The sequence below is a fragment of the Astatotilapia calliptera genome, chromosome 20, assembly GCF_964374335.1.
Source record: "Astatotilapia calliptera chromosome 20, fAstCal68.1, whole genome shotgun sequence".
In the NCBI taxonomy this organism is placed as follows: domain Eukaryota; kingdom Metazoa; phylum Chordata; class Actinopteri; order Cichliformes; family Cichlidae; genus Astatotilapia; species Astatotilapia calliptera.
Genome location: NC_137441.1, coordinates 18309657 through 18319922, shown reverse-complemented (window position 1 = coordinate 18319922; position 10266 = coordinate 18309657). Strand labels below are relative to the sequence as shown.

General features: G+C 40.5%; 1 long non-coding RNA gene and 1 pseudogene across 2 annotated transcripts; one reads left to right on the top strand and one right to left on the bottom strand.

The window, feature by feature from the left end:
* Positions 1-1457: 1457 nt before the first annotated feature.
* LOC145422850 (uncharacterized) lies at positions 1458-3881 on the bottom strand. Its single transcript, XR_013904061.1, has 2 exons — positions 3383-3881; positions 1458-2912 (listed from the first exon to the last, which is right to left on the bottom strand). It is a non-coding gene; the product is annotated as an uncharacterized LOC145422850 (long non-coding RNA).
* A 2845-nt stretch (positions 3882-6726) lies between these two features.
* On the top strand, positions 6727-9529 carry LOC113013384 (E3 SUMO-protein ligase ZBED1-like; annotated as a pseudogene). Its single transcript, XR_013904186.1, has 2 exons — positions 6727-8282; positions 8446-9529. The product of XR_013904186.1 is annotated as an E3 SUMO-protein ligase ZBED1-like (transcript).
* Positions 9530-10266: the final 737 nt, after the last annotated feature.

The window sequence follows — 10266 nt, the reverse complement described above, 5'->3', positions numbered from 1 at the left end:
GCTCTATTCCTCCACTGTCAAGCTCAAACTTTGTGAAACTTGTGCTTCATTTATATAGCACCAATTTACAGCACTTTACCCCTACAATATTAGAGAGGAAACCGCAACAATCAGATGACCTTCCAATGGGGAGCACTCTGTGACAGTGGGAATGAAGAACTCTTAATAGGACGGGATGTGATTATTTGTAACTTTTTCAGTGATGACTTTTGCTGGGCAAAAAAGTAAAACAGGCAATGTTACTGGAGAAGAGCTGCAGGAGCATGTAACTGATGCTGAGAAAGTGGTGGTTCAATATTATAGAGTCGATCCTTACTTCCAACAGTGAAAGGACCGGAAACGTGGAGTGGCAGTTATTACGAGTGAAAATGTGCAGCTGTCAACCATCAAAGTGAAAAAAGACTGGGCCCTCCAACACGGTACTGGAAGGAGATGCCAGTCAACCAGTAAATAATCCAAAGCAAGACCTCAGTATCCACCAGCTACTTGAACAAAAAACAAAACCGATATAGATAAATATGCTCAGTGAAAGCAGCCCAAAGCTCCTCAGAATATGAAAACGATGAAAAATCAACAAACACTATATGGATGCTCCCAAAGTGGCAAAAAATGTTTAAAAATCATCTGGTCCTTAACAGGTATAGTAAATCCAAATGTAGAAGTAGTGTGAAACAATTAAGTAAAGCCTTATTTAGGCAAATAAATGGAAAATGGACTGGTTCTTATATATCACTTTTCTATTCTACTTTTCTACACATTCCAATGATCAGAGAGCAACTATGGGTATCAGTGTCTTTTCCACAGATGCTTGGGCATTGTTAGAATATACTTTTTATGTTTAATGCTTATAAACCTCATTACTTTATATTTCAAATAAACTCATAACACATTTATGTTTTATCTAATCTCACACATTCAAATGTTATCTTTCCAATGTGGGTGTTGGGTTGTGATACCTACAAGAAAACAACTCTGGGTCTCCTGAACAACCTAAGAGGCATGGTGTTTTTAACTTGAACCTTTTAACTGCTTAATAAATTTAAGAAAATGTACTTTGGGCATATTTGTCTTTCATCTCATGAAATGAATCTGACAGCGTGCAGACTGGAGCAGCCACAGATCAAACCACCAACCTTCCAATTAGTAGATGGACTATACCTCCTGACCTACAGCCAACGTTAGCTGTCCAGCCAGGTGCTGATTATCAAATGCACTTAAGCGCTCCTCAGTAGCCATTTTTGTACTTTCAGGCCTTTGCTACTAACAAGCTCCAACAGGGATGACTCCAGAGGGACTGCACACAATGAATGAGAAAAAAAAGGGTTCCCAGTCATCCAGGTCATGGTAGTCTGAGGAGCTTTGAAAGAAAGCAGCTGGAATTCTCTAAGTTTCTTGAAGACCTTTCACCCCTTGTGAGGAGAAAATTGTTAGAAGGCAAAGAAACTCACAACTCAGAGACCGTTAACTTGTCTGTTAACACAGGAGGTAGTATCATATGTCACAGCATTCTTCTACACATATGGCTTCACTCTCTTTTCCTGTGGTGGTTCCAATTCACAAGCTCTCCTTCCTTTAAATGAAGCTACAACTAAACATAATCACAAAACTAAAAAATCTTTCATCATTCCCTCCTGTTGTAGCGAATTTAAACAGATACATCAACGTGTTTCAGACACAGACCCTACATTGTGAGTGCTTTCGGTCTGGTTGTCATAAAATGTGTATCATTCAAACATAATCATTCATCACATTAGTTTCATACTCATCGTCTTCTCCTTCTTCCTCGTCTGGCACAGTGACATATGCAACAAGAGATTGAGATATCATTCTTGATACCATTCCTCTTACACAGGGGATAATGCATGTAGTAAAGATATAAAACATGATAAGTATTAGGCCAATAAACATCAAAACCTTAAACATCAATGTTCTCCATGAGCCGCTCATAAGCCAATCCCACCAATTACTTTGTGAATTTGCCCAATCGGTTACCTGTGCCTGTTGAACGTTTCGAAGTAATTGTAGATTATTTGTCATATTACCAGAATGCACATTGTCTGGAATATATGTACAACAAGTTGTATTAAACAAAACACACAGTCCACCCTTTTCTGCCAAGATCATGTCCAGGGCAACTCGGTGTTGCATAACAGTTATTCTTATGGCATCAATTTCCTGAGTTTGCTCTTTGTTGATGCTGGTCGATGCATTTAAAAACAGCCCAAAACGATAATCCAATAGTCAGGGGGTCGCTGTGGTTTAGGACAATTCCTGAATATTGATAACCTAGACTGGCAAAGCTTGCTGCGCATGTCACTTGAGTCATGTTCATAGGTCTGCCATATAATGTAGCATGCTGTGTTGTAGCAGGCATGTGTGAGTATATATAACAATCTTTGCCTTCTGTGCGATTATATATGTATCTATACCAGGCCTTGTTCATCCAGGGATGGATGTGGTCCTGTGTCACTTCAGCCAGGTGTGAGTTGTCATATGTCCATGCCCTTCTATGCAAGTTGGCTTCTTGATCCTTTAAGTGCATCAGAGTCCATGCTGTAAGCAGCAGGGCCAAGGTGGTAAACAGAATAATCTTCATGATGACCAGACACACCGATTTACTCTGGTGAGTGGACTACAGGCGAGAAGTAGAAGGCGGGATGTACCCAATCAGCCCTCCCTTCACCTGTAGATCACCAAAGAGTCGGGGTGGTGGTGTCTTTAGGTTGTGCTGTCACTCACTTCCACTTTTTTGCAATGGCTCTGGTGGACCCAAGAGGGCCTCTCAGCGATTTTGCAAGCTGTTGGTGTCGTTAGGAGTACTTGGTATGGACCTTCCCACCGAGGTGAGTTCCAATTCTTTCTCTGGAGTACTCGTATAAGGACCCAATCGCCTGGTTTTAATCTGCAAGAGACTTGAGAAGCGTCGCACAGCAGTTCAAAACAATATCTCTATTTTCTACTAAAGTTGCCTCTCTAACAGATTTATCTATTGGTTCACTTGCATCAAATCATGCATATTTTCACTGAGGTCTGATTCAAACTATCTTACTTCTGATTCTTTCCAAAAATAATTTCACATGTAACAATTTACTGTATATATGTGTGTTTTCTATTTTTGTTTACCTCTTTGTTGTGATCTGGTGGACATCTCTAAACACCATCATGAGTTCAGGCTTCAATTTCAACCCAATTATACTCCTCTGGGCTTCACGTTCACTGGCCCCTGTACCCTTCTCAAAGTATCCTTCGTTGTCTTAAATCTCCAGCAAACATAATCTGTTTCTTCTCTGTTTCTTTTCAGTATTTTCCTTTTAGATTAAGTCCCAGCCAGGCAAAATATCACATTCAGTGCCTTTAAACAGTTATGTCACACTGTTCTTACCAGCCTGCTGTTAATTCTTCAAGTCCATGATGTTCTGTTGGTCTTCATCAGGAGATTGACTGTCCTTTGAGCTTCTTCTCAGGATCGGGACAAGTGGGAGGTCAAGCTGTAAAAATTTAAGCCAAACTTTGGCCTGTTTTCTCCCAATTATGTTAATCTATGGTTTTGCTGCTATGCTCAAAATTCTAGGTTGAGAAAAGTCCACCTTTATTTATTTGTGACCTATATTGACACACTAAACCATAACATTAATATCATTTTCATTTCTTTTCTTAAAGCCTCCATTTGCTTCATCTGGCTAGAGTCTGTCTCTTCTGTTTTTCTCTCTGGGTGCTCACTCCTTTTATGGGCATGCAAAGGTCCTGTCACACACACACTTCCTGTTACTCTCTTTTGTGTTTCTACAGGCTAATCAAACTCATTTTGTATTTACAATCTACAAACCCTCTGTAATTCTACTAACTTTTAATCTAAAATGTAGCATCATTCACACAATAATTTCATAATCCTCTCACACACACTGCCTTTTAAATAAACTAAACTCTTTGCATTTTTATCTATTTCAGGCATTTTCTGGGTCTCTGTTTTATGGTGCCGTTAGTTCTCTCTACTAACCCTGCACTCCATAGATGATAAGCACATTGATTTCTTATGCTGAATCCTAGTGCTTCAGAGACCTTACTGATCACATCATTGACAAAATGTGTCCCATTGTCTGATCTTATCAGAGAAGGGATACCATATGTTTGAATAAAATGATTACATAAACATTTTGCAATGGAGATTGCCTCTGCTTTTTACTGGATATACAGTGGGGCAAAAAAGTATTTAGTCAGCCACCGATTGTGCAAGTTCCCCCACTTAAAATGATGACAGAGGTCAGTAATTTGCACCAGAGGTACACTTCAACTGTGAGAGACAGAATGTGAAAAAAAAATCCATGAATCCACATGGTAGGATTTGTAAAGAATTTATTCGTAAATCAGGGTGGAAAATAAGTATTTGGTCACCTCAAACAAGGAAAATCTCTGGCTCTCACAGACCTGTAACGTCTTCTGTAAGAAGCTTTTCTGTCCACCACTCGTTACCTGTATGAATGGCACCTGTTCGAACTCATCATCTGTATAAAAGACACCTGTCCACAGCCTCAAACAGTCAGACTCCAAACTCCGCCATGGCCAAGACCAAAGAGCTTTCGAAGGACACCAGGAAAAGTATTGTAGACCTGCACCAGACTGGGAAGAGTGAATCTACAATAGGCAAGCAGCTTGGTGTGAAAAAATCAACTGTGGGAGCAATCATCAGAAAATGGAAGACATACAAGACCACTGATAATCTCCCTCGATCTGGGGCTCCACGCAAGATCTCATCCCGTGGGGTCAAAATGATCATGAGAACGGTGAACAAAGATCCCAGAACCACACGGGGGGACCTGGTGAATGACCTGCAGAGAGCTGGGACCAAAGTAACAAAGGTCACCATCAGTAACACACTACAACGGCAGGGAATCAAATCCCGCAGTGCCAGACGTGTTCCGCTGCTGAAGCCAGTGCATGTCCAGGCCCGTCTGAAGTTTGCCAGAGAGCACTTGGATGATACAGCAGAGGATTGGGAGAATGTCATGTGGTCAGATGAAACCAAAGTAGAACTTTTTGGTATAAACTCAACTCGTCGTGTTTGGAGGAAGAAGAATACTGAGTTGCATCCCAAGAACACCATACCTACTGTGAAGCATGGGGGTGGAAACATCATGCTATGGGGCTGTTTTTCTGCCAAGGGGACAGGACGACTGATCCGTGTTAAGGACAGAATGAATGGGGCCATGTATCGTGAGATTTTGAGCCAAAACCTCCTTCCATCAGTGAGAACTTTGAAGATGAAACGAGGCTGGGTCTTCCAACATGACAATGATCCAAAACACACCGCCCGGGCAACAAAGGAGTGTAGAAGCAAGAAGCATTTGAAAGTCCTGGAGTGGCCTAGCCAGTCTCCAGACCTCAACCCCATAGAAAATCTGTGGCGGGAGTTGAAAGTCCGTGTTGCTCGGCGACAGCCCCAAAACATCACTGCTCTCGAGAAGATCTGCATGGAGGAATGGGCCAAAATACCAGCTACTGTGTGTGCAAACCTGGTAAAGACCTATAGTAAACGTTTGACCTCTGTTATTGCCAACAAAGGTTATGTTACAAAGTATTGAGTTGTATTTTTGTTATTGACCGAATACTTATTTTCCACCCTGATTTACGAATAAATTCTTTACAAATCCTACCATGTGGATTCATGGATTTTTTTTTTTCACATTCTGTCTCTCACAGTTGAAGTGTACCTCTGGTGCAAATTACTGACCTCTGTCATCATTTTAAGTGGGGGAACTTGCACAATCGGTGGCTGACTAAATACTTTTTTGTCCCACTGTATCTCTGGTCAGTTTGAAAACACATCTGTGATCACTAAGGCATATTTTGATCCTTGACATTCTTTCAATTTGATAAAATCCATGTGGATTGTGTGGAGAACTGGCCTCTCTTAGGTCTTAAGTTTCCTTGTGAGTTGTGTTTTTGACAGAATAGGCATGTTCTTACAAATTTTTTCGCTGAAGTTTCAAAATTTATAGTGTAAAAATTTATAGTGTAAAAGTGTGTATTGTTTATCTATACTATATTTCCCTCCTGTTGACACATGTGTTACTTCATGTGTCACTACAGCCGCTGTCCTGTGTAACGACTCTGGTAATATTGGTTTTCCATCACAGACCATTAAGTCATCTTTCAGTTGTGCTCCACATTTCAGCCACTTGTTTTGTTCAGTGATTGTTGCAGCTTTTTGTTCGGTTTTTAGTACGTCAAGTGGTATTTCTGGGCAGTAGTCGGATATTAGTAGCTCTGCCGATTGTTGTGCAGCCTGTTTTGCTGCTTGATCTGCAAAATTATTTCCTTTTGTGACAATAAAATTGTCTTTTTGATGTGCTGCACATTTGCAAAGTGCCAATTGTTTTGGCAAGGTGATCACTTCCAATAAGATTTTTAATAAGCTGCCGTGTTTCACTGGGTTACCCGTAGAGGTGACCATATCTCTATTATGCAAAATTTTTGCAAAGTGGTGCACTGCTGAAAAACAAACTGGCTGTCAGTGTATATATTTATATTTTGGCCTGTGTGCAATTCATATGCACGTATGACTGCATACGTGCAGCTGACTCTTTTACTGCCTCTGCTGCGGCTACACAGACTTGCACATGCAGGCAGGCCTGACGCAACAGAGTCTAATTTACACAAGTCTAAGTTTCACCAGGAATGTTAACAGGCGTTATTTTTCTCCAAATGCCTGTGTTATCACAGCTTTCATATAACCTGCTCCTCTATCTACACGTAAGTAGAAAGGCTTATCATAGTCAGGCAATGCTAAAACTGTATCTGTCTGTAATGCCTATTTTTAAACAACTGAATGCTTCTTCTTTCTTCTCTATAGATGCAACATTACATTTTCACTTAATGCATTTTTAGATAATTTCTAGTTTTTCAAAGAATTCACCCTCTCACACATCTTACATATTTCAAACTTTGAAGTTAGAGTTTTTATATATATATATTAGTGCTGTCAAAATTATCGCGTTAATTGTTAAGATCAACGCGAAATGTTTAATGCATTAAAAAAATTTAACGCTGATTTTGTTTTTTTATTAATTTCCTGTAATCTAAGACCTTTAAATTCATGAGCACCTCTGGAGGAGGGGGCAACAGTGTGCTATGCTGGCGTTTGGCCTGACAGAAATGATTAGAAGAAGAAGTGACACCATGCTACTATCTAGCTAACACTAGCTAACACACGCAAGCATGGACGAGGGCGGACTTTTGGGTGGAAAGTTTCTCTTTAAGAAGTTGCCTGATGGCTTGTTGGACAAAACGAGAGTAATATGCACAATTTGCAAAGCTGAATTCAAGTACCACAGAAGCAGTTCATCACTGGTGTATCACCTGAGAGCAAAACACCCAACTGAATCCACCTCTACGGGACCTCGCCAGTCTACGCTTCAGGAGTATGGTGCTTGTGGACGAATAACAAAAAATGTGAGAGAAAAGGTAACCAATTCCTTGGTTGTTTGGATAGCTAAAAACTGCCGACCAGTTAGCATAGTAGAAGATGATGGACTGAGAGAAGTCATTCGTGCTGCATCAGGAGATGTGTGTTACAATCTGCCCTCGAGAGGAACCATTGTGTCGAGACTGCACACTTTGTATGGGGACCAGAGGGCTCAGCAGTCCAGCAAGCTTGTGCAAGTAAGGAATGTCGCTCTCACCGGAGACCACTGGACTTCGGTGAACAACGATAATTACTTGGGGGTCATGGCGCATTTTATTGATAACGACTGGACTATGCAATCGTTTGCACTAACAGTGAGTAAAACTGAAGAGAGACACTATGCTGAGGCGTGTGCTGACCATTTTCTGAATGTTGCAAACGAATGGAAAATCAAGGACAAGGTAACCACGCTTGGCACCTACAGTGCTCGTAACATGGTTGCAGCCGCCAGACTACTTCCATTTGAACACATGCCCTGCATGGCCCACATTCTGCAAAGAACGGTCACAGTTTCTCTTAATGACAGCGCATTTGAAAGGGCTCTGGCCAAATGTCGCAAGATTGTTGGACATTTTAAGCATAGTCCAGCAAACGCTCAGGAATTAAAGGCACAGCAAGCTGCACATGGACATCAAACAGAACCGCTTGTTCAGGACGTTCCAACAAGATGGAACTCCACCCTAGAGATGATCAAGCGGATCCAGAGAAACAAATTTGGGCTGACCACCATCCTGACTCAACAAAACAGCAAGGTGACTATGTTGACTGACCAGGAGCTTGACAGACTGCAAAAGCTGGAGGAACTACTGGAACCTTGCAGGTAAATCATTTTGTTTCTCATGATTGTGTGTCTATCTTTGCATTCTAGCTTTGTTTTCAAGTATGTTCTCCACCTCCACCTCTCTGTGTATTTTCATATGTGGTATTTATGTTTGTCTCTGTGTGATTAATAGAAAAATACAGACTTGATCTTTCTATTGCAGATATGTTACCGAACTGCTGGGAGGAGAGCGGTATGTCTCTTGTTCCATGGTGTTGCCAGCCTTGTGTCAGGATTATGGAGCCCTCAGATGATGACCCAGTCTACGTTTTGAGGTTTAAGAAGATTTTTACCACAGACCTAGCTCAGCGGAGGGACAGCAGCAATCTCACATGGCTGAAGATCGCTACTGCCCTTGATCCCAGGTTTAAAGACCTTAAATGCCTTTCCAAAGATGAAAGAAGAGAGGTGTGGGCATCAGTACATGACCTTCTGATGTCAGAGACGGATGCACACCAACCATCTGCTCAGACAACAGAGGAACCCTCACCAAAGAAGAGCAAGATGTCCATCTGCTTGCTGGGTTCTCCTGATTCAGATACAGAGGAAGAGGAAGATGCTATAGACTGCTGTCTGAATCTGTACAAAGCAGAGCCCAAAATTGACATAGGAGAGTGTCCACTACAGTGGTGGTTAAAGAGAGAAGGAGCACATGCCAGGCTGGCACCTATTGCACGCAAGTACCTGTCAACCCCTGCAACCACAGTGCCTTGTGAGAGATTATTCTCACTCTCAGGTCACATCATTCAAAAGAAGCGTGCTTCTTTGTCATCAGACAATGTAAACAGAATAGTCTGCCTCAGTAACTGGCTGAGTGCAAAGAAGGACTAATCCAGATTGCTCCTTTGAAGTGAAAAATGTTCAACATTCTGGGTTTTCAGCCGTGTCTTTTTGTGTTTTAAATACTGAGTTTTGTGCACCCTTTATTGTTATGATATTCACTTTAACCTGTAGGCCTGGGTTCAGTCACTGTTGATGGCCTTAAAGGTTTTTTGTAAGTTTTCACTGTGTTAAAGATTGATGAAAACCATTAAAATTCTCTTTGAATTTCAGCATACATTCTTTGTGTTTATTCTGCATTTACTTCATTGTGTTGCATAAATGTCTGTTACAATCTTAAAATATAAAGAATAAAAAAATGTAATTGGAGCCAGGCTATTAATAAAGTAATTGAGATTAATCGCAATTAATAACAGAAAATTGTGAGATTAGTTAGTTATTTTTTTTTAATCTATTGACAGCACTAATATATATATATATATAAATATATATATTTTTAAACTTTGAATTGCTCACAGTTCTAAAACTGGGCATTTGTAAATCATATGCCTAATCACTATGTGTCACTGTGATCCACAAGTATGGTCACAAATTCGCTTCCAAACCAACAAAATAAAATAATCAACCAAAACAGAAAACATACATGAGTCAGGACACAAAAAGAAAAATGCTGCTACTGAAACAGAGCAGACGTGTGAGGTAAAAACTGAGCTCACAGACAGCTGCATGTGTTGGCTTTTAATAGCATGCAGCCTCTGCTCTAAAAACAAATAAATAAAAAATAAAAGAAAATGTGTAACATGCTCATCAACTTAGCGGTGTCCACATATTTAATTCAGCTTCTCAATCCTGTAGCTTTAGCTGTTGTCTACAGGGTTTGGCTTATTAGTTGTTATTATAGATGTGCTCTATATCGCAGTAATATTTTATCTAGGATAAATGACAGGTTTTCAAGCAGGTTAAGTGCCTCTATGCACCTAATTAGTTTAGAAAGTTTCTTTATTTTCTTCATCTCATATGTCATTATACTGAGTTTGAGCAAACCTTAAGCTTGATGCAGACTACTTCATAACAATCGTCCACCTCACATCATAACTGACTAGGTTGCTTCTTATTATTAATATTATATCATTATTAATATTATCCGCAACCATCCGCAACGCTCTGAGATCCCGCACCGCTGCCTACAACACGGGACTCATGA